The following is a 21893-nucleotide window of genomic DNA, read 5'->3' as shown; positions in this document are numbered from 1 at the left end:
GCTCATGTGAAAATCCCAGCAAATGCTGCCGTCTGAGCCTGAATATCTGTTTGACATTTTTTTCTCTTATGATGGGATTTTGAGAGAAATAGAACATCTGATCTATGGGGTGGGGATGGGAAGGGGGCGGTGCATGGAATGTGCAATATTCCAATGAGCAGTATAATGACTGCCAGACCAAGAAAGGGAAGAGGCGTCCTGGCTGGGTATCAGCAGCTTTGCACCTGACAGTTTGCTGCTTCAGCGATGAAATGTTACAGGACTGGCCCTGGGGAAGAATGTGAAGGAGGTATCATTTCCAGAGGACCTCCAGACCCTCCTCATCTGTATCCTTGTTAAGTGTGCTGTATCCTTCTTAGATAAGGATTGAATCATTGGCTGCTGAGGTCCCCAACTCTGAATCTGGCAGCAAACACTAGCTAGCTATGTGTGCCCTGGGCAAATCACTTCACCTTAGCTTAGAATGAAAGCACCTGCCTCTCAGGGCTGTTGGGGGTGGGGAAGTGGGGCAAAATGAGATAATATTTGCAAAGTACTCTGCAAGCTTAAAGCACTATATAAATGCCATATATTATTATTATTACACGATGAATTTCTGCCTTTTTTAAGCAGGTACTTTCTATGAGTTTGGAGGAAATTACTCGAATAACATTAGTAAAGACTGTGATTTATGGAATCATAGAGAGATTTAGGAAAGTTCTTATCATAATGCCTGGAACATAGTAGGCGCTTAAGAAAAGCTTTTTCCCCCTTCCCCTTCCCTTAAATATTTCTGATGACACCCGGTATCATGGGAAGTTCAGAATCAGAAAGTCTGGGTTAGGATCCTGCCTCTGCTATTTGGTATCTCTCCAACGGTCTTGGGCAAAGCACTTTGCTTCTCCATGACTCAGTTTCCTGTTCTGTAAAAGATGGGGTTGGACTTGATGTTCCTCCGTACTCTAAATCATAGGATTCTAGGAAGCTTCTATCTCCTTGGTGGATGCTGCCCAGCTGGCAGGTCCTCAGGAGCCTTCTGTTCTCTCCTCCTTCCTCACCAGCTCCCCGTCCCCTGCACCATAAAAACCTGCTGTTCTTTCCTTCCCACTAGATTGCTTGTGACTGAATGATATCAGCCTAAAATATTTCCTGACCCCATAAGCATTTACATTTTAATAGAGATTTGCAGGTTTTAAACTTCAGGTAACAGTCAGTGGATTAAATCCTCCTGAGAAGCACCCCTTAAACATAATAGTAATTATTAATATAGGAACCTACATTTACGGTAACCACGGGACTTGGGTTCAGACTCTATCTCTTCATTTTATCACTTGTGTTGGGTACCTTGAGGCCTCACTTTCCAAGACTGTAAATGAAGAGGTTAGACTCCATGGTCCCCTCCATCTTTAGCTCTAGAATATCATAATTTTAATGTTGGTAAAATGCTTTACATTCGTTATAATAATGATGGCTAGACTTCTTCATATCAGCCTTGTGAAATAGGCCCTAGCATTATTCCCATTTTACAGATGAGGAAACTAAAGCTCAAAAAGTGGCTTGACCATGGTTGCACAGTGTTGTGCCAAGGGTGGATTCAAACTGACCAGAGGTCTGCCTGGGGACGCACTCGAGCGAGTTTCAAGAGTCCGCTGTTAATTTTCAGTGTGAGCAATTATACTTCAGATGTCAGGAAATATTATAAATCAGGGCTTGATTTATTATGTTTTTTAAAATTGAGTAGATTTGAGAAAGTGGTGGAGAAAATGCGAACAATTCATATTAAACTAAAAAGTGTGTTGTGGGCATATTTTTTTCCTTGGAAGCCAGTTGTTAAACATTCACCAGCATACCACTGAAGCTGTTCATTTGGAGAACTCCTGCTTTGTTTAATGTTCACAATAATTCTTTGGAATTGTTTGTTGCTGTTCAGTCCTTTCAGTTGTGACCAATTCTGTGTGACTCTGGGGTTGGCAAAGATACTGAGTGTTTGGCCATTTCCTTCTCCAGCTCATTTTACAGATGAGGAAACTGAGGCAAACAGGGTGAAGTGACTTGCCCAGGGTCACGCAGCTGGCAAGTGTCTGAGGTCAGATTTGAACTCACAAAGATGAATCTTCCTGACTCCAGGTCCAGTGCTCTCTCCAAGGGACCTATATTATCCCATCATTTCACAAATATGGAAACTGAGTCCCAAAGAGGGGAAGTGACTGTGTCATGTCACACCCCAGTGACCCAGTGGCAGAAGACAGACAGGGAGATGGCAATGAAGCCAATCTCTCCTGTATGGAAGAGAAGAGCTTTGCCCTTTGGCAGTCATTGGACTTGAACATGAAACAGACACATCTGTTTCCTGCTGACAGATGTTTTCGACATCCTCGGTGTTATTCGTGCTAGCTTCTTTTTGGTTCTGAATGGTTAGGCATTCCCTTTGCATTCTTATTGATAATTTATTCCAGCCTTGATGTTTGCTGCAATCACAGGGAGCTTTTGGTACTAGGTCTGTTCTCTCCAGGCATCCCCCAAAAAATAAATTAAAGCATCATAAAATACAGAAATCTGTTTGCTGGAGATGGCAAATTCTGCCTTTCAAAGGGTAGGAAGTGTTTCTTTGGAGGGGCGATTGACATCAGCCTCCCACTGACAGCTTTCTGACTCTTAGATTTGGGATGAAGGAGATGGGTAAGGTTGCTGCACAAAGGGCTATGTAGACTTTTAAGGGATATAGACATGGCGCTGCTGGAGTTGTGGTCATGAGGTCACATGGAGTGGAAGGAAGACTGGTTATCCAGAAGACTTTCCTTGGAAACTTGATCCTGAGGCTTAATTATTGTGTGACCAGAACAGTGAACAAGTGACTGTAGCTCTCTCTCAGCCTAAGGGGATAAAGACCAAGAGCATCACAAAGATAACGAGACTTTATTGCTACTCACAAGTGGAGGAGGGGAACAGCTGCTGACAGCAACAATCCATAGGCAGCACATACTGGGTTGGCTTTGGAAGTCCATTCTGCACTCCAGTCAAAGGCCCAAAGGCACTCAGAGCTCAAACTTACATAGAGTTTTAGGCAAAGAGCCAACATGGCACTGATAGAAATGCCCCGTCATTCATGGGAGAGGGTGATAGGGAATCTGATCTAGTGAAATGAGAGTGTTCTCTGAATTTAACATCATGATGAAGAAGATGATGATGACGGTGGCGATGATGGTGGTGATGATGATGAAGATGATGATGATGAAGATGATGATGGTGATGATGATGATTATGAAGATGATGATGATGAAGAAGATGATGATGATGGTGATGATGATGATGAAGATGATGATGATGATGATGGTGATGATGGTGATGATGATGATTATGAAGATGATGATGATGAAGATGATGATGATGATGGTGATGATAGCTAGCATTCGTAGAGGGCAAACCTTAAAGTGCTCTCTGAATGCTACTGATCATCATAATAGCATCAACCTAATACGGTCTTTATGAAGATAAAATGAGATGACATTCACAATGCTTTTCAAACCTGAAGACACCATGGAAGGCCCAGGGCTGGATTTCCAGTTGTTTGTTGTTACATTGTTTCAGTTGTGTCTGACTCTTCTTGACCCATTTGGGGTTTTCTTGGCAGATCCTGGAGTGGTTTGCCATTTCCTTTTCTAGCTTATTTTATTGAGGAGGAAACTGAGGCAAACAGGGTTAAGTGACTTGCCGAGGGTCACACAGCTGGTAAGTGTCTGAGGACATATCTGAACTCAGGAAGATGAGTGTTCTTAACTCCAAAGCCGGGCGCTCTATCCAGTGCAACAAAAATAATTATTAATATAGGAACTGACGTTTATGGAAACCATGGGATCGGATTCAGATTCTATTTCTTCATCTTATCACTTGTGTTAGTTACCTTGGGAAAGTTACCCCACCTCCCCGGGCCTCACTTTCCAAAACTGTAAAATGAAGAGGTCCCCACCATCTCTAGCTCTAGAATGTTATAATCTTAATGTTGGCAAAATGCTTCACATTCATTGTAATAATGATAGCTAGCCTTCCTCATATCAGCTTTGTGAAATAGGTCCTATCATTATTCCCATTTTATAGATGAGGAAATTGAGGCACAGGAATCTCAGATGACTTGGTTAGGATCACACAACTAGTAAATGCTGTAGGCAGTCACCTACCAGGTGTGATTTGAAGAGTGCTGGACTCAGCTCCTGGCTCAAAGGTATTTCCACCCCTACTCACTGTGTCACTGCCTTATGTGACAACTAGCTGAGAGCAGTAGTGGATTGTAGATGCAACAGGCTGCTAATAAGTGTTTAATGACCGGCTTTCGGGGGCGGGGGAATGTACCCATGACTTTTTGCTGTTTAACCTGCATTATTAACATTTTCTTCTTCACTTTCTTTAGTCTGGGCAATCAACAAAAGAATAAATCAAGCCCTGATTTGTAGCATTTGTGGTATAAAGGCTCACCCGGAAAATTTAACAATTGGCTTTTGTGAGCCAATATGAGCTGGCTCCAGCACACTCTTGAATATAGTGGCAAAAAGAGCCCTGGACCAGAAGGTTGGGAAGCCTGACTTCCGCTCTTTGCTGGCTTTTCACCTGCCCAGACCTCAGTTTCCTCATCTGCGAGATGGAATGATTTCCAAGGTCTCTTCCAAACGTACCATTCTTGGTTTGGCCAGGGGTTATGGTCTGGGGTGTGGAGCATTACCTAGACAAGTTCCCAAATGGAGAGTTAAGGTAGCCGCAAAAGGACCCTGGGCATTGGAAGGAGGAGAGACCAAGAGGTAGGCTCAGGATCGCAGAGATGGGAAAGCAGGAGGGGCCAGAAGACAAGCCAATGCAGCTCCTTCACACTTTAGTCTGGGGTTGCTCTGTCCTCAGCCTTCCAGGAGAGACTCCCAGTGTGCGAAAGCAGCAGCCCAGTTAAACTTCTGGGCTTCTAATGTGGACATCCAGGTGGTGTTTGTGGTGAGGACAGGGAGAGAATGATCCCGAGAATTCCATTCTCAAGATTCCAGAACCCAATTCTGTTTGTGTTTGGGGCTGATTCCTCACCAGATTATGCAGTCCTTCAGGGAATTGATGGTTAACTCAAGACATCGGTTGAAGGATGTTGTCTTGTCTGAAGCAAACCAAAAGTACAGAGATTTTCTTTCTGTGCTTTTTCATTACAATAGGAGATAGGTACTGAACCTATGCCATCATCCAAGCAACTAGGTAGTGCAGTAGTTAGAGCACTGAGCCTGGAATCAGGAAGACCTGAATTCAGATTCAGCATCAGACACTTCCTAGTTATGTGACCTTGAACAAGTCACTTAACCGCTGTCTGTCTCAGTTTCCTTATCTGTAAAATGGGGATAAAATAATATTTACAAAGCACTGAGCACAGTGCCTGGCACATAATAAGTGCTATATAATTGTTAGTTGTTTATTGTTGTTGTTATTATTATTATTCATTGATATAGAGAACTCTTAGAGGAGGAAACTACCAACGTATGTTTGCAACTTGTAGTTAGAGAGAAGGGTTTCTTAACATCTTTTGTATCATGGATCCCTTTGGCAGCAGTCTGGTGAAACCTATGGACCTTAGACTAATGTTTTTTAATACATAAAACAAAATACATTGGATTACAAACAGAATCAATATATTGAAGTGCAAATATTAAATATACAACAGGTATGTGTCAAAGGTGGGCCTGGAACCTGGAACTTCTGTCTTTCTATCCATTATAAGGATTGTTTGTGTGCATCTTCTGCTTTGTCCATTAACCGAGCTCAAAAGATGGGGGCAGAGGGAAGTTGGGGAATATACAGGAGGGGGAGACCAGGATGGGGAAGAACGTTAAAATTAGGCCATGTTAAGATCAGTCATTTAGCCTGAAAGAGAAGAATTTTTGTCTTTAGTTATTTAAAGGGTTGCCGTGTGGAAGAGCTAGTCCATGTATTCCAGTTGACCAATGAGGGTAGAACCAGGGGAAAGGCCGATTTCAAGTTGATGTCAGTACAGTGAGAGCTGTCTGGGGGGGGGATGGGGAACTTCCTCCCATTGCAAAGAAGTCTGCAAGCAGAGGTGGGGTGGCCACTTGGGTCAGTTATGGCCTAAAGGGGATTCTTGTTCACATATGGGTTGGACTGAGCTGCCTTTCAGGTCCCTTCCAATGCCAATTCTGTGATTCTGGGGTACAAAGAGGGAATCTGAGATCAAAGTCATTCAGGTACTGCATCTCTCCCTTTCAATCAACTACTACAGAAGTCTGGGTTGGGAGAGGCAATCCTGCTGCTGGGCTGGGAACTCTGCCCAGCAAGAAGCTGAATGGTTCAGAGCGAAGGTGTCGCTTCTCAGCAGAGCCTCTGAGTGCCTTCTCATTTGAACCTGCGGAGATGACTAAGACAACCTTGCCGGAAGGCTTTGATTTAGTGGGAAGCTTATTGGCCCCCAAACTCCTGCCAGTTTCAAGGAGAAGTCACCTTTGAACATGGAAAGCTTTTTAACTTCCTTGAGTTTTCTAGCAAAGGCATTTTAGTAATTACATTCTACTCTTAGCTCAGGAAAGTTTTGAGGGATAGGTGCAATACTCATAAAAATTATTTAGTGCCTTGTTGTTCCTACTTGAAGAGAACCAAAATGGCATCACTATGTCAGTGTCAATGTACAGTCTGTCCAGCTGTGACTGAACAGACCAATGCTGCGAAGGCTGTACCACAGGTTGGGTACAAACTGTATGATGAGCACTTGGAGTGGGCATGTCTCTTAATTTGAGCGTCTTGCATTTCTTTTGAGCTACTCCAATTCTTCTTTTCATGTAGAGCACAGCACCTTCTTTGATGAGGGCACCCCATGCTGGGTGGTCCTGTGCCAGTGTCTCCCACATCTCACAATTGATTCCAAAGTTCTTTGGAGACCTTGTTCTTGTATTACTTCTTTTCATCTCCATGTGAGCACTTACCTTGTGTGAGTTCTCCATAAAATAGTCTTACAGGCAAATGTAGGCTTGTCATTCGAACAACATGGTCAGCTCATCAGTATTTCTTGTTTTTCAGCAACGCAATTGCTAACCTCCAGCTTTAATCCTCATTTCAAATACCTCTCCCCAAATCTTCCCCAGCCCAAGAAAAAAAAAGATAAACACAATCCTTATAATAAATAAGCATGGTCAAAGAAAATCAATCTATACATCTGCTATGGTGAAAAATTTAGATCTCATCTTGCACATTGGGTCCAACATCTTCAGTTAGGAGGTTGGTAGACTGCTTCATCTTTGGTTCTCTGAAGCTGAGATTGGTCATGGCATGAATTGGAGTCATCTCATTTTTCTGAACAGAAGGCATCACATATTTGCTACCATAAGATGAGAACAACAATGCTCCCTCCAAATGCAGACCAATTATGTGTTTATGGACTTTATATAAAGTATTTGCAGCTTGGATGACAACTAAGTCTGCAAACACTTGACAGGAAAACAGTATATTAGCTAAGGAGGTAGAAAAAGTGTGTCCAAAAGTCTTATGGGTATAAAGAACAACTTATTTATCATTCAGGAATTATTAAACAAGCCATCCCAAAATTCCATAACATCTACACTCTCTTTATAGATTATAACAAAACCTTTGACTCAGTCCTGGGCTCATGGCTTGTTCATGTACTACAAATATATGTTCTACTAGACTAATCCAATCCAATTAACATTTATTAGGTGCCTACTATCTGCCAGACACTGTGCTAAGTGCCAGAAACACAAATAATAATAAAAAGACAGTTCCTGCCCTCAAGGAGCTTACAATCTAAAGGGTGGGAGGAACAACACAAAAAAGGAGGCAGGAAAGCAGAGGTGGGGGGAACCTGGTGTAGCAGCTTCTTGAAACCAGAAAAAGCAACAGATAAAGAGCAGAGCAAGCCCCAAAGTCCAGTATTTGCCCCCTATCAAGGAAGACATTGGGAGGAATTTGGCACTCAACCCTCCTGACCTTTAGTCAAAGGAGAGAGAGAGAAGGCTGCGGTAGGTGATGTCAGTCAAAGTTTGAGTCAACAGCAAAAAAAGACCCTTCAAAGATAATGAGAATTCTAGAGTAATTGATGTCTATATGAAAACTGTTCACTATTAAAGATGTGCCCAGTGTCATGTCAAGAACACTTTGTGTCCAATGTGGCATTTTTCAGGGAGACAGCTTAAGCCCATTATGGCTGTGCCCTGCCTTAAGCCCCTTATTATCTCCCAAACAGAACTAAGTATTGCTTCCAAGTTAAGGGGGAATCAAACAAAAACGTCTTATTAATGACTGTCTGATGTACATTATGGCATCAAGCTCTCTGACTCTGCCCTACTCCCCCCCACAGATATTAAACAGCTCCTTTATCTTGTAGAATCTTTCTCCATTGACGTAAAAAATGTCATTTGACTTGATAAATGTCACATTATTAATGTTCCTTTCACTGGCTGGACCTCTCACTTTTCACCTTTATCTCATCTTCCTCTACCAAGGTAAAACCTGGAATATCAGTTCCTCCCACTCTCCAAAGGGTGGCCATAAACCAGCTCATCTTGCTAATCTTGCTTATTTGTCCCCATCCGGGTGGCACTTGAGAACACCAGTGGATGTCATTTCTTCAAAGGAAACTATGAACTCACCCTTACTCATCCATGTTCCAATGATTCTCATTTCATTTCTGCTCACAAAGCATCAAGCAGAGAACAGCTTTTATTTATAGGCAAGAAACCTCCTTCCCCTTCCCCTTTTTGTTGGCCTTTATTTTTTTTCCCCCAGAGACTTAAATAACCATTTTGATTTGTAGTACTCCCTTGGTTGGAGCCAAAAGCAAGGGGAAAAGTCAGGGGTCCACTGGGAATTTAAGAACCACCTCTATTCTAATGGACCACCCATGTATGCGGATGACATTCAGGTGCCATCCCCAGGAACCTGGACAATCTGTTACTTACGGAATTATCCTGGATGGAACCCCAGTGAGATTCAAGGTTAGAGTCAAGACCTTCTGGTTTCTCCTAAATGTATTTCTGCTTCGCTGCTCCCCCATCTGCTCTATCTCTAGCTTCTTTCCTCAGATGCTTCCCATTGCTTCCTTGCTACTGTCCTCAATTCAACTTTGTTGTCCTGGCTTCCTGGCATTCTGACCTGTCTCTTCCTCTAAGGAAAGTGTTACAGTTCTTTCAGAATAAAATAATCAAGATCTGGGTCATGGGGAACTGTCCAGCTCTTCCAGACAGTCCTAAGACTGGAATGTCTTTGGGCCATTTAGGATTTTCTCCCAATTTCCCTGGTTCTCATAGCTTCAGCCTACCCCAGCCTTCAGGTTTGCCTGAATCAGTTCTGGAAAACTCACTCTTGCTTGGATTTCTTTAAGGCAGGATTTTAAAAAGTGTATATTTTTTAATTTTTACTGTCATGGACCCTTTTGGCAGTCTGGTGAAGCATACAGGCCCCATTTTAGAATAGTGTTTTTAAATGCACAAAATAAAATAAATAAGATTATGAAAGAAAGAAATTATATTGAAATAGTTATCAAAATATATCAATGTCTGTATCTCAATATTTATCTATATGTCTGTGTGTATTATCTATCTATCTATCCTCAATTTTAGATGATACAGTAGATAGAGCTCTGGGGCTGGAGTCAGGAAGATCTAAGTTCAAATTCAGCCTCAGACACTTACTAGTTCTGTGATCCTGAGCAAATCACTTAACTCTGTTTGCTTCAGTTTCCTCCTCTGTAATATGAACCAGAGAAGGAATGGCAAACCACTCTAGCAAGTTCATGGAACCGTTGCTATAAGTTGTCTATATTTACCATTCCTGGTGGAGTTAGGTCCATGCAGTTAAGTCCGTGCTGATTTGTTCCCTTTCCCAGGGGCTGAGCAGCATTCAATCCACTCTGTTGGTACCTCCCAGTAAGTCTTTTGTGTATTCTGAATTATTCTCTTACTTCCTTTCCCTTCTTTTCCATTTCTCATGGCACGAGGGAAAGTCCTTATGCAAATAACTTCAGAGCTGCTCCTACCTTTGGTGATCTAGAAATCACCAAAAGGAAGACGGAGGGGGCAGAGCCAGTTTTTCTTGCAGTGGGTGAAGAAATTAAAGGCACAATGATCTACTCTAAGCAGAGATTATGTTAGACCCTACCTCCACTCTTCACACCATATGGTTCTGCCCATATATACTAACACCACCTCCAACTCCTACTGGTTCCTGAATAGACCAACCCAGAGCAAAATTTTGAATCCCCTGAGGCTTAATAAATTTTATAACATTGACCTTTGGTGAATTGAATTTACTTATAAGAATGGATATCCATGAAAGAATTGAAAGTGATTAATTTGATTTTACTCATGATAGAACAAACCTTTGCATTAGCACTTTCAATTACTGGGAAGGTATTTTTCCTTTAATTATGGCACTGTGTGCTTTTGAACAACTTATTCTTTAATTACTTAGTAGCTCCCCATTTGTGCTTCCTTAATGTGGATGTACAGCATTAGCATGCATTTACTACTATCTCATCCAATTTTTACTGTACTAAATGTTTTAGTTGGATCTTTCTAAAGAGTATCATTTTCCCTTTTTTCTGATGTGCATCTGTAATTTCATTGATATATGGAATGTTCAGAGAAGAAACTCTATCAGTGTAGATTGACAAATATTCAGAAATTTAGAGCAAGTCTTAGACATTTCCAGGGCACTGAGAATGATTTTCTCAAGGATATACTGCTAGTATGATCCGGAGGCTAGACTTGAACCCAGATCTCCCCAACCCCAAGACTGGTGCTCTAATAGACCAGGCTGCCTGGTCATGGGATCATAGATTTGGATCTGGGAGAGACCTTGGAGGCCATTGAATCCAATGGTTTGCAGTTGTCATATCTGGGTTGGAAGTAGTTCAAAGGAAATTACCAAAAAGCCTTTGGATCTAGCACTGAGGAGGAGGAGGTTCCATGTTGGCTAAGCATGTTGCAAGTGTTACCAGATTTCTTGTTTCTTTCATATTGGTTAACAACTCTATACCTCTGGTGCTCTTTAAGACCCAGCAACAACATTGAAATTGCTGGCTTCCCAGAAACAGGATTTGATATCAGAACCATAGCTAACAATTCTAGAACCCAGGGTAAGAAGCATAAAGATCCCTCACCTTAACTTTTAAGGGCAGACTAGCTATCAAGTGAAAACTATGGGCAATAGAACACAAGGCTCCATGTGTAGAAACGGAAACCTTAGGATACTGACCTTTCTTTCTCCCAACACTCATGGGTAGAGACTCCTGAGATTAAACCAAGAAAGGGGCCATTTGGCACCTTCATCTGGAGTGTACATCCACAGGGATATTTTAACTAATTATAGTGCTAAGTCCAGTTATTTCTGCCTGCTGTAGTAAATATAAATGCTGTCAGGACCATCTAAACTCAAGAATCCTACAACAAAGACTCAACAATCTCACTCTTATTCTAGCTCTGACAAGGAAAAAAAAAGGACTTAGAGCTGTCTCTTCCACATCTCCCCACCAATATATAAACCTCCTGCTGATCCCTCCAGCCAATTACCCCTTCTCCTCCCAAGGTAACACAACCATATTGCTCTTCAGAATGAAGAGGGAGAAGGAAAGTGAAGGGAAAAAATGAAAAGGGGGAGAGACAGGGCTGGGGAAGAAAATTAAACGAAATGCAGAGAAATTTGCTGGCACCTGGAAAAGTGGGCCTATGATGAGTGTCTGGCAATAATAGTGGCAGCATTCAGGAGGCTGGAGCTAGATGATGTATTGAGAGTGGAGGAGATGGGAAGGTGAGCATCATTTATCCTGGCACCAAAACAGGACCCAAGAGAGTAAACAGATTTGATGTTTTCATTAGGCTTTCATTTGTGATGCAAGGTGTGAAGGTCATCATAAAGGACAAAGAAGACCCTTAATTCATTGCATTAGTTGGTATAAAAAGTGGGATGCATGAGTTTATCTTTAGAAACAGTGTTAATTTCAGAAAGCCAATCAGGTAGAAGGGGAGGCAAGAGGACTCCTCAAAGACAAAGACTTTTGTCTTTGAATTGCTGGGCTATACCATAATACATGATGGATACTTAATAAATTCTTCTAAGACTGAATTGTAATTAGAACCAGAAGAGAACTTAGAAGCCATCTAGTTCAACATCAGCCCTTTAGAAGTAATAAACTGAGGAACACAGGAGTTATGTGACTTGCCCAAGGTCACACAGGCAGTAAGTGCTGAGCCCACGTTCTCCACTTTCCCAAGCAGCTGTCCCTCTGGGTTACAATGGAAAAAATGTTAAAGTGCTTTTTTTCTGGAAAAAAATGGTATCTCTCCCTTCTTGGAGACCTCTGCACTATCAATATGGAAACCCCAAAAGAACTAACAGAAAACTCCTGGAATCAGAAAAGGTGTCAGTACCAGCGAGATGCTGGAGCCACTTCTGAAGAAAAGATTTGGAGTGTACAAGGCTGTTGAAAGTGAGAGAACATCTGCGAACAGAATTGTAGCTCGAGGGAAGGTTCTGGAAGAGCTGAAACCATGGCTTCCGGATGACCAGACAAAAATAGCCAATTTTTCTTCTTCCCAAGAAGGGCGTAGATTCAGTTTAGGAGGAGTATGAAAATTATAAGAAAGCATCTGAAGAAGCAAACCCTATCGGTTATGCTGTTAATGAAGTCATGTGGGGCCATTGTATGTTCAAATCACAGAGTCCTACATTCTCTGAGTTGGAGAGAACCTCAGAGAGCATCTATTTTAAATGACACCTGAGTGAACCAAACTGGCAAGTGGGCATCCAGAATGTGCGTGGATTACCAGCAAAGGGGGTCATCTATCACTTTCCCAGACAGACCATTCTGCTTTTATTATTATCAGGAAATGTTTCCCAATATGAAGTCTCAATTTGTCTTTTTGCATCTTTCATGCATTGTTATGTGTCTGAGGCTGGATTTGAACTCAGGTCCTCCTGACTCTAGGGCAAGTGCTCTACATGCATTGCTCTTAATGTGCTAACTCCTAGGTCAAGTGAAATAGATCTAACTCCTCTCCCACATGAGAGTTAGCCCTTCAAATATTTGGGTCTTCCATGAGTCTTCTCTCTTTTATGCAAAACACTCAACTGATCCTCATTTGAATCTATGGTATGGACTGGAGGTCATTTGGCATCCTGGCAGATAATTTGATGTCCCGCCCTCACAGGGCTAGGGAAAGAAGAAATATTGTTAATTGCATGAATTGGAGCCAACCTGTCTTATGCACCTCTGCACAAAAGAATTTGGTTTTATTGTTAAACTCCCTATATGATGTCTTCAAACAGTTAGCAAGGAATTCTCTGACTTCACTTAGTTCCACTGACTATGAGGTTACCTCTCTTGAGTATCATCAGAAAGCTGTATGGGCATCTGGCATGTTATTTATGGATTTCCATGAATGTGTTTTACTTAGACCCACCTTGCAAGAATGATGGATGCGCTTAAAGTTGTTTGTGATGTTTATTTTTTATTTTGTTTAAAACTGGAAGTGGAAGGGGACGATTCAATCTCTCTATTCTTCCAGGGTTGATACCGTTATGTACAAAAATAGGCAAGGACAGGGACATGTGGCATAAAATCTTTCATTGTATAATTGAAAGAGTGCCTGGTTCAGTGACTGACACACAGCTGAGATTTAATAAATACTTCATTGATTGATTAATTGGAAGTTGACAAACTAACTTGAATTTATGGGGAGTCCATTCCTTTTGACACTTTGTACTATTATTATCTGTGTTAATATTAAGTGATTTCTAGTACCAAATGTTTATCTTATTGTATGGAAGTGGAACACTTAGTCAATTATCCTTTGGCTGGGGGGGGGGGGGGACGAATTGCTTGAAATTAACAACCTCTTTTTGATCAACTGTGTTGTTCTATAATGTAGACATTTCCTTCCCCCCCTCCAGATTATTGAACAATAGTGATTTGTGTTATTTTTAATTTTTTGTTATTTTTTAAAATTGTAGTGCTAGTGCACATATCAACATGATAGAAGAAATGCCTTATTGTATAAGTATAATTTCCTGGGGAAAAGAGCTTTTTAGAAGTTGTTTTTGCAATTGTAAAAAACAAATCTTTTATTTTGAAAAAAAGGAAAGAGAAAGGGAGAATAAAGGGGGTCAAGAAGGCATAGGGTAATTCAGAGTCATTCAAAACTGGGGAGCAGAATTCAAGTGCCCTGAACAAGACTAGAGCCTTGCTCCCCATTCCTCTACTCTTGGGTCCTGGAGTAGTTGACCTTTGGAACTACCCTTACCTTTAGGAAAAAGGAAAGATTATGTCAGCATCCAGCAGTGCAAGGCAGCTGTGAAAAAATATAGGGGATCTGGTGGACCCTCAAAAGAGAGGTGGTTGATAACAAACATATAGTACATATGTAATACAGTAAAGTATCCTTAATTTATTTAATTCATTTTAAATAATTAATTCATTTAGATTTTATGGCCATTCAGAAAAACTGGAAATGATTTCTACCCTTGAGAATGGCCAGGCTTATAAGCAACAGAATCAATTCTAAAATTAGCTTTTCAAGCTAAGAAATGAAGGAGTCTTTCGAAAGACCTTCAAACTGATGGTTAGCAATTAAAGGATTCTTTCCTATCAGTATAGGCTGATTCAAAAGGAGCTGTCCAGCCTCTGAACTCTCTTGGCATTTCCAGTCTAGCATATTAATGAACCTCCAACCCCACCCTAGGAAGGAGCTAACAAAACTATCAAAGACCATTAAGGAGTGGGCTGCTAGGTTGGTTATCTGATACAAGGCCCCTTTCTAGCTTGGTAGGCTTCTCAGAGAAGTCTTTGGGCATGTATACTCTGAGCACAACACATTAGAGGTGTGTTTCCTGGGAATTCTTATTCTGGCGGGTTTTGCATAAGTACATTTTGTATATGCTGATTTATATACATGATATCTCTCCCAATGGAATATAAGTTCCTTGTATTCAGGGACTCTTTCATTATTGTCTTTGTATTCTCAGTGCTTACCATAGTACTTGGCACCAATGTTTAATAAATGCTCTGATTGATATAAATGTTTAGATTGATTGATTGATAGATGCATTTGGTGACTGGCCCAAGTGTTCAGGGTTTTCTTTTTAGACCATGACATTAGACCACTGACTTTCCACTTTTCTTTGATCCAATTCATATGTTAAATTATCTGTACAACCCACACTCAGTCAACTGTCTAGAATGGAAAAGTACCTTACAAAACTAACATATCATATAGGTGACAAACTTAGAGGCACAACTATTAAATCCAGGCTGACACGTCTTGACACTCCAGTTGGGATTTTATTGTTTTGTCACTGCATTGTTTTTTCCTTCCATTTTCTGTTTGTCAGGGCTCTCTCTTTCCGTCTCTGTCTCTGTCTCTCTCCCTTTCTCTCTCTTTCTCACTCTCTCTCTCCCCCTCCCTCCCCTTCTCTTTTTGTGTCTGTCTCTGTCTTCATGTCTGTCTCTCCTCCCTCCCCCAGCCTGGTCACTGAGGAAGCACAGTTCTTCCTGTCTGATTTCTCTAGGTTGAGGTTTTATCCTCAATTTCAGATTAATTCCTGCTTCAGGCAGTAACCGTCTGGCACCCCCAGTCCTAACGCTCTTCTAAGTTTCTAACTTATAGAAGTCTATCTGAGCTGGCCTCCCCTTTCCTTAGGCACATGACTGGCTCCCCATTTACTTTTCCTGAGATGCTTTCTATTCCTAAGACTTCTCTAAACTGCACCCCTTCCAGCAACTCCATTATGGATCAACTCATGTCAGTTTCCCTTCCCCACCGCATTTCTACAAACAGTTTTCTTGGCTCTTTTACATGACCAACTCCCGTTTTTGGCAGAGCTATCCTATTCAAATCCTTGGTCTTGTTTCCTTATCCCAGAATTCTCTCTTTGGCCCCTGTTGACATCATTCTGCACCACATCTGTCTGACGTGCGCAAACCCCACAATGACAGTCAATATTGCTCCGGCCACATTGGGAAGTGAACTGCATACATTTTTTGGGGGGGGAGGGTTGGGATAGGGTTCTTCCCCATCTGACTGTGGTCATGTGTGCTGTACTTCAAGGTGGTTGAGGTCTTACTGAGAAGATGTTCAGGAGCCTCTGCCTCTCACCCTAACTAGAAGGAGCACTACTTTTGTAAGGAAATGCTTCTGCACTGCCTTTTTGCTTTTCCGCATACCTCTGGCTACCTGGTGACAAGAGTTCTTTTTCATCTCAGTTTGCCACAGTAAAAAGAACTCAGAGCCAGAAGACCTGGGTTCAAGTCCCTCTGTCACTTACTACGTGTATGACCAATAGGTGAGTCACTTCACTTTATGAACCTCAACTTCATTATCTGTACAATGAGAATAGTAATACTTGTACCACTTACTGTGCATGGCTTTTGTGTGAATAAAAAAACTCTTTCTAAACTGTAAAGCTCTAAATAAAAGTAGCTATTGATAATTATGATGATGATGATCTAGCAAAAATCTATCCTTTTACACACACACACACACACACACACACACACCTCCCATTTGATGCAATGCTGAATACCCTCTGTCGTGCCCCACCAGGCTTGCTCCATGGGTAACTGCTTCTCTGTTTCCCTGGTCACCTCAATACAGTGTTGTCCACACTGATAGAAGTAAAGTTTGCTGAACACTTCCAGGAAAAAAAAAAGGTATTTAGGATAAGAGATCCAGAATTTAAAGGAACCAAAGAGGCCTCTAGTTCAACTGCCTCATTTTGCAGATGCAGAAACGGAGGCCCAGAGAGGGTGACTTCTCATAGACCACGCATCGAGTAAGTGGCAGAGTATGTCACTCAGACCTAGACTCTGGGCCTCCACGTCTAGCAGTCCCAGGGCCCAGTATCTCTCCTCTATACCTGACACGGTCTGAGCAGACTGGTAATTGGTTTCCCTGAAACCTGCAAATTGAAGGTGGAAAAATGGGAGAGCTGTCATCAGGGCCCTTTGCTTTTCATGTCTGTCTCCTTCCTTCAGTAAGGGCCGTTGGAGAGCCCCCTTTCCCTTCCGTTAGCTGTGACAAGCCTGAGCTCTTCAGCTGAAGCTGCCTAGTTCTGTTATTTGAAGTACATGCTCATTATAGATTTCCCAAATAAGTCCTCTTACTCCATCAGAAATTATTTCTTCCAAAGCAAATGACAGAATTGAAGCAATTTCAGTAGAAAATGTTTATACTGAACCAGGCTCCCTATACTCAAATTCCTGGTGCAGTTCAGGGCAAAGTTTCACTGTCACGGAACGCTCAGCTCCCAGGAGGCAGCATGGTACAATGGAAAGCACATTGGCTCTGGAGTCATGGGACCTGGGTTCAAATCCCACCTCTGCTGCTTACTGAATGACCTTGAGCAAGTCACTTAAACTCTTTAGTTTCTTCATCTATAAAATGAAGGATTTGGGTTAGCTGCCCTCCGAGATCCCTTCTGGAATGACCTCTAATCTAATGGTCCAGGAATGGGCATCCACAAATATAACCTTTCTTTTTCGAATCAGACATAGAAGTCAGTGAAAAGAGGTCAATTCAACTCAACAATAATCTGTTAAGCAAATACTATTTGCTAAGAACTAAGTACTGAATTCTAGGAATACAAATATAAGCAAAAAGAAAGAAGGTGCCTGCCCTCCAGAAGCTTAATGAGGGAAGACAACACATAAAAGATAGCTGAAGAGAAAGAGCAAAGAGGAAAAGGTCTTGCTGGTATAGGGGCATGGTGGTGAGGTCCAGATGGTCAGGACTGGAGCTCAGAGAAGAGTGAAGAATCCTGGTCTGGGCACTTCCTCCAAATGGGGGTTATGGGAAGAACCATGGGATGGGGAGGGTAACTGTGGTGAAGAGAATTTCCAGGGTGAAATGACCAGCAAGATTGGGGGGATGTTCCAAGGTAAGAAGGCAGCTGATGAATGGTGGCAAAGTCTAAGGAATGAGGAGTGGATCCGGGAGAGGGGGGGTTATGAGTGCGCCTCAGTTACACAGCAGCTGGGCTAGAGAGGTTGTTATTATTTGTCAAAACATAGAACACTATCTGAAGGAGACCTTAAAGATTGGTTCTTCCAAGTTACCTCAATATAGAGACGTGGAAGCTGAAATATGGAGATAAACAACATGCCCCAGGTAACTCCATGAATTAGTGGCAAAGCTGGGCTGAAGATGGAGGTTCCCTGAGCTTTCTCCCACTATCTCCCACTGGCTTTCTAGCCTTTGCTTCCATGTGCTGTCCACCCCATATATGCCAGAATCTCTTTCCTGAGCTGGGCATCATTACGCTTCACTTTGCCCCCAATCCAAGTATTGTCCTCACTACAACCCACTGGAACTTATTTTATCTTATTCCCTCTGGGCCTTCCAGGCTGACAGTTGGCCAATTGGACTAACTAGGCCTCCCAGTTGGCAGAATAAATCAAATAGTATTTTACATATGCCCAAGGAGATGGCTATTTATTTAAGGAATATTATTGTAAATTCTTTTATAAAGAATTCTAATAAGTGAGTATTGATTGCTGTTCAAAAGTGATTATGTTGACCTTGAAATAGTTGGTCATAGAAATAATACAGTCAGAAAGGACCTTTGAGGCCTCATTTCTAAAATATATAGAGAATTAAGTCAAATTTATACAATACAAGTCATTCCCCAATTGATAAGTGGTCAAAGGATATGAACAGACAGTTCTCAGATGAAGAAATTAAAGCCATCTACAGTCATATGAAAAAATGCTCTAAATCACTATTGATTAGAGAAATGCAAATCAAAACAACTCTGAGGTACCACATCACACCTATCAGAATGGCCAACGTGACAAAACAGGAAAATAATGTTGGAGAAGATGTGGGAAAATTGGAACACTAATGCATTGTTGGTGGAGGTGTGAAATGATCCAACCATTTTGGAGAGCAATTTGGAACTATGCCCAAAGGGCTATAAAAAGGTGCATACCCTTTGACCCAGCAGCAGCACTTCTAGGGCTATATCCCAAAGAGATCGCACAAACAGGAAAAGGACCTACATGTACAAAAATATTCATAGCAGTTCTTTTTGTGGTGGCAAAGAATTGGAAATTGAGAGGATGCCCATCAATTGGGGAATGGCTAAGCAAGTTGTGGTATATGAATGTGATGGAATACTATTGTGCTATAAGAAATGATGAACAGGCTGACCTCAGAAAAACCTGGAAAGACTTGTATGGTCTGATGCTGAGTGAAGTGAGCAGAACCAAGAGAGTGTTGTACACAATAACAGCCACATTGTGTGATGACTAATATTGATAAACTTAACCCTTCCTGGTAATACAAGGATCTAAGACATCTCCAGAGGCCTTGTGATGGAAAATGCTATCCACACCCAAAGAAAAAAACTATGGAATTGTTATTTTTTTCTCTTCTGTTGAGTTTTGTTTCCTCTTTCTGATGGTTCCTCCTATTGGTTTTAATTTCTACTTACAACATCACTAATGTGAAAATATGTTTAATATGAATGTAAATGTATAGCCTATATCAGATTGTGTGCCATCTTGAGAGGGTGGTGGGGAGGAAGGGGGAGAAAAATTTTAAACTCAAAAGCATATGGAAGTGATTATTGATAAATCAAAATAAATTAATAAAAAAATTTAAAAAAAAAGAAAGGACCTTTGAGATCATGTAGTGATGAGGACAGGTTAGACATTGTCCTCTTCTCATCCTTACCCCTCCAGGAAAAGGAAGCAACTCACAAGCAGAAACAACCAGGAATCTTGGGGTCCTTGAGGAATCTAAGATGTAGCCACCAGGCACCAAAGAAATTGCACCAAGCCAGCTATGCACTCTTGTGTTTTTCTGGCTTACTTACAATTAGAATATTCATAGGGTCTGCATATTCAGTGTGCCTGAATAAGTTGTTTATTAAAGGAATATACACTTGGTCAAAGGTTAGATAGCATCTTTTATCAGTTTGCAGTTTTAGAAATGTTGGTCTAGTATCTAGACCTTTTATTTTGCCATAACATATTCCAGTATCAGAACTGGGAGCTGAGACTCAGGATGGTTATATCCTAGATATTTACATGTATCATTGGTGTATACTTTCTTTTGGGGTCAAGAAATAATAGGCAGTTGAGCTCTGTAAGGGTGGGCAATATCTTTCTTTTTAACCTTAGTCTACCTGAAGTGGAACAGTAGAGTTCCACACATTCCTGAAGCATGAAATCTCTTTACAACTACAAAAGGGAGTCATCTTCCTTCTGATTGAAAATCTCCATTGGCAGGGAACTCCCAGCCCTTCATATATGGCCATCTACTCTTTGCTTGAAGACCTTTAGTGAAGGAGAACCCACTAAATCTGAAGGCAGACTGTTGTACTTTTGTAGAGCACTTTTGTTTCTTTTTTTTCATGTTGTGAAAAACTAAGTATTTTTCCCTTCATTCTATCCTGCCCCCCATTTATTCTATTATCTCTATTGACCCTGTCCCTCTTCTCCCCCAATCTGCCCTCCCCTCTATCATCCCCCTGCTTTCTTGTCCCCTTTCCCCTTTATTTTCCTATAGGGTAAGATAGATTTCCATATCCAATTGTGTATGTTATTCCCTCCTTAAGTCAAATCATATGAGAATAAGATTCACTCATTCCCTCTCACCTTCCCCCATTTCCCCTCCACTGTAAAAGCTTTTTCTTGTCTGTTTCATGTAAGATAAATTACACCATTCTACCTCTTCCTTTCTCTTTCTCCCAGTATAATCCTCTCTCACTCCTTAGTTTTATTTTCCAGATATCACCCCTTCATCTTCAACTCATCCTGTGCCCTCTATCTATCTATCTATCTATCTATCTATCTATCTATCTATCTATCTATCTATCTATCTATCTATCATCTATCTATCTATCTATCTATACATACATAGATATAATTTTTTCCCTCCCACTACCTTAATAATGACACAGGACTCATGAGTTACAAATATCATCTTTCCCTACAGGAATGTAAACAGTTCAACTTTAATAAGTCTCTTATGATTTCTCTTTCCTGTTTACCTCTTCATATTTCACTTGAGTCTTGTATTTGAAAGTCAAATTTTCTATTCATCTCTGATCTTTTCATCAAGAATGCTTGAAAGTCCCCTATTTCATTGAATGACCATTTTTTCCCCTGAAGGATTATACTCAGTTTTGCTGGGTAAGTGATTTTTTCGTTGTAATCCTATCTCCTTTGCCCTCCAGAATATTATATTCCATGCCCTGCAGTCCCTTAATGTAGAAGTTGCTAAATCTTGTGTTATCCTGATTGTGTTTCCAGAATACTTGAATTGTTTCTTTCTGGCTGCTTGCAATATTTTCTCCTTGACCTGGGAACTCTGGAATTTGGCTACAATATTCCTAAGAGTTTTCCTTTGGGGATCTCTTTCAGGAGGTAATCAGTGGATTCTTTCGATTTCTATTTTGCTTTCTGGTTCTAAAATATCAGGGCAGTTTTCCTTGATAATTTCTTGAAAGATGACGTCTAAGCTCTTTTTTTGATCATGGCTTTCAGATAGTCCAATAATTTTTAAATTCTCTCTCTTGGATCTATTTTCCAGGTCAGTTGTTTTTCCAATGAGATATTTCACATTCTCTTCCATTTTTTCATTCTTTTGGATTTGTTACAGTGTCTTGATTTCTCACAAAGTAACTAGCTTCCAATTGCTCCATTCTGATTTTTAAGGAAGTATTTTCTTCAGTAATATTTTGGACTTCCTTTTCCATTTGTCCAATTTTGCTTTTTAGAGCATTCCTCTCCTCATTGACTTTTTGGACCTCTTTTGCCATTTGGGTTAGGCCATTTTTTAATAGTTTAATAGCTAATAGCCTAATAGTGTTATTTTCTTCAGTATTTTTTTTGGGTCTCCTTTAGCAAGCTGTTGACTTGTTTTTCATTTTCT

Source organism: Vombatus ursinus, unplaced genomic scaffold (assembly GCF_900497805.2).
Source record: "Vombatus ursinus unplaced genomic scaffold, bare-nosed wombat genome assembly UNPS02014773.1, whole genome shotgun sequence".
Lineage (NCBI taxonomy): Eukaryota > Metazoa > Chordata > Mammalia > Diprotodontia > Vombatidae > Vombatus > Vombatus ursinus.
Note: the sequence above shows the minus strand (reverse complement) of the source record.